General features: G+C 40.9%; 1 long non-coding RNA gene across 1 annotated transcript; it reads right to left on the bottom strand.

Annotated features, from left to right (window-relative positions):
• Window positions 1-346: 346 nt before the first annotated feature.
• Window positions 347-2,699, bottom strand: LOC307226971. The gene is made up of 4 exons (XR_013843750.1): window positions 2,491-2,699; window positions 1,977-2,042; window positions 1,771-1,868; window positions 347-390 (listed from the first exon to the last, which is right to left on the bottom strand). It is a non-coding gene; the product is annotated as an uncharacterized lncRNA (long non-coding RNA).
• Window positions 2,700-3,396: the final 697 nt, after the last annotated feature.

Here is a 3,396-nt window from a genome sequence, read left to right as displayed (position 1 = left end):
AGTAAACATTATGATAAAGGGGTTTAATTATAAGGAGGAAAGATTGGAGACATAATAGAAGTGATCACAATAACTAGAAATGAATTTTGAAGAAAGGTAAGGATTTGCTGTATTTGATTGGACAAAGAGGAACACAAAAAAGGGAGGTGTGAGGAAGTCAAGAAAGAAAGCTATGCAAACATGAATTTAAAAATTGGAGTTTTTATTCTTAATTCATATTTTTTCTTTTTTTTTGATTCATGTCTGTGATTGTTTTTGCAGTTTGTGCTTTTCTGATGTTTTTTCCTTTTTTTCTTTCTGTTAAAATAAATAAATATTTAAAAAAAGAGAGAGTGAGAAATCAATGCTCCAGTCAAAAGGAAGGAGGATGGACAATCCTCATAGCTGATCCTGGTGTAGTAAGGGAAATCTAGTATGAGTGGTGATGCAGCAAGCAACCGATCTGCATGTCTGCCAATAGAGATGTCCTACGATCTGCTTAACTGGTTGCCCTTTCCCTGATCATCCTGAAGAAACTTTACATTCTCCACTCAAGGCATTCCCCAAAATCCCACTGAAATTAGATGAGCAGCAGCCAAGGCAAAAGGTTTTGGCAATCCATATAGGAACTCTGAGGGACACGGGTGGCGCTCTGGGTTAAACCACAGAGCCTAGGACTTGCCGATCAGAAGGTCGGCGGTTCAAATCCGCGCGATGGGGTGAGCTCCCGTTGCTCGGTCCCAGCTCCTGCAAACCTAGCAGTTTGAAAGCACATCAAAGTGCAAGTAGATAAATAGGTACCACTCAAGCGGGAAGGTAAACGGCGCTTCCGTGCGCTGCTCTGGTTCACCAGAAGCGGCTTAGTCATGCTGGCCACATGACCCGGAAGCTGTACTCTGGCTCCCTCCGCCAATAAAGCAAGATGAGTGCTGCAACCCCAGTCGGTCACGACTGGACCTAATGGTCAGGGGTCCCTTTACCTTTACCTTTATAGGAACTCTGGAAGCTGCCTTATGCCACGTCGGACCAACATTGACATCAGTATTGTCCACACACAGCTCAGCATTGGTCAATCAAGCTCAGAGTTTCCCGAACTCAGGTTTCCAACTGGTTTTGGACCACAATTTCCATCATCCCTGAATATTGGTCCTGCTAGCTAAGGATGATGGGAGTTGTAGTCCAAAAACAGCTGGAGACCCAAGTTTGGGAAACCGTGATCTAGCTCAATATTGCTTACATTGACTGGCAGCATCTCTCCAGCTTGTCATAGTGGGAACGTTCTCAGCACTCCCTAGAGATGCCAGCAGTTGAATCTCAACTGCTGATACTCTTCCACTGAGTTAAAGATTCCCTTTCCTAGATAAGCTGGTCTGGAACGACTCTTGATATCGTTCCAGCATCAGGGAAAGGCTTTTCATCATTTCCTCAGGAATTTCAGCATGTTAGGGAGCCAGTTTCAGATGCGACTGTACGGTTTCTACAAGGTTTCATTGATTTGCTGTTCTTTAAATAATTTGGAAGCTCCATGGAAGCAGACACACCGGCCTCAGTCACCCACACTAATAGCAAGAGCCATCTATCTGGATATGGGTCTATTTTAAAAAAAATAATAATAAACCCTTTGCATCCCCCCAATTCTGGTGACTAGCCAACAGGATACAATTCTGTTCCATCCCAGGAAATCCTTAACTGGCTGGCAACTCAGCTGCCTCCACATCTTAATCTGTGTTCTTCCACACAGGTTAATTCACCCTGGGCCTTGAAACCTGAGAAATTGTACTTCATCTTTACCCTTGTGTTCCTTATGATGGGTCTTTCTTTTTCAATCTTTTGCTTATTTGCTCAACATTCACTCTTGATTTCAAAAGCCTGACTCACACATTAAGGTCCTGGAGGGCCGAGAGCAAAAACAATTAGCCACCTGTTGTGAAGTCTTGTATCAAATTATAGACTTCTCTTTTTTAAAAACAAAAAACAAAAACAAAAACCCACGGCACCTAGGAAATATATTGGAGGGAGCAAACCAGCAATGACGGCTTGCCTGTAGCACATACAGGATAAATCTGAAATGGAAAAGTGCATAAGATTAAAAGGAAATGCAGAAAAAGAATGTTCGTAAAGAGGGTGAGTATATTTGTCTAAAACCAGACTGATACTATTTACAACAGCCTAGACTCTTGGGTTCATCTGGAGATGTGGTCTCCAAACATTCCAGGAGTAGGACTTTAAGAAGAACCATCTTGAACCAGACCAAACCCTAATCTAATTCAGCCTTCTTTAAATGAGTGTGACCCCCTAGAAACCTCTGAGAAGGACAGAAGAATGACAAGGAAATGGTTTCCTCCTACCCCATGGCTTGTCCCCAGTTTCTAGTATCCATAGATACTGCCTCTGACCATGGAGGTTTAGATTTTAACACATTAGTAAATTATGTGTTTCATGGAGTCTTCAACCTAGTCTCCTCAACTTCTAGTATTGTATTGATGTGAAGACACATTTCTTTATTCTCACCACAACAAAGAAACATAGGAAGAAGTCTCCTAACTCTTTGGTTAATTTGTCTGAAAATAAGGAAAGTGTAATCAGCTGGGAACTATACAAGGCAGTCTGCTTGTTTGGGGTCTGTTCAAAAGAACTAAGAAGCTGTTCAGTTCTACAAGTGATCCTTGATTGGCTAGGGTCACCCATGTGACAAGTACAGGAAGCATTGCCCTCAGTCGAATGGCCATCATTTACCCTAAGCAACATCAGCATGTAACTACAATCCGATGAGCATTATGACATCATTATATCCAGCACTTGTTCTCTGATTGGCTGGGATCACCAAAAGTGTAATGAAATTGATAAAATGTGGTATACGACACATAAGATGACTACTAAAGAGGCCACAAAAAGAACTAACAGGACTAAGCAGAAATGAACAGTCACACACAACAATCCAGAAGGCTAGGGCAGAGCTTTCCAAACTTTTCACGTCGGTGAAACACTTTTTAGACATGCATCATTTGGCAACACAGTAATTCAGTTTTACTAGCAAACCAGAAGTTAAACTAACCCCTTATAAGAGCATTTGCGTGACGCACCTACACACTGCAGCTGACACACTAATGTGACACAACACACATCTTGGACAGCTCTGCACTGCTCTCCAAGTGAGAATCAAAACTAGAGAACATAGCATTACCAAGCAAACATAAGCCCACATAATTCAATACGTCCCTTTCCAAGCTCAGATTCTAAATCTTATGACTAGAGCCATGCAGTTTTTCATGAGGGGTCTCATTTTACTGTTAATAGCAAGTTGGATAGGAAATACTTTAAATTAATATTATTATAAATATTATTAATAAATAAATAAATATATATATATATATATATATATATATATAAAAAAAATGATTACTTGCGATTCCACGC

The sequence above is a fragment of the Podarcis cretensis genome (assembly GCF_951804945.1).
Source record: "Podarcis cretensis genome assembly, chromosome: 11".
In the NCBI taxonomy this organism is placed as follows: Eukaryota; Metazoa; Chordata; class Lepidosauria; order Squamata; family Lacertidae; genus Podarcis; species Podarcis cretensis.
The sequence above is the reverse complement of the archived record's forward strand: the minus strand, read 5'-3'. Positions and strand labels throughout refer to the sequence as shown.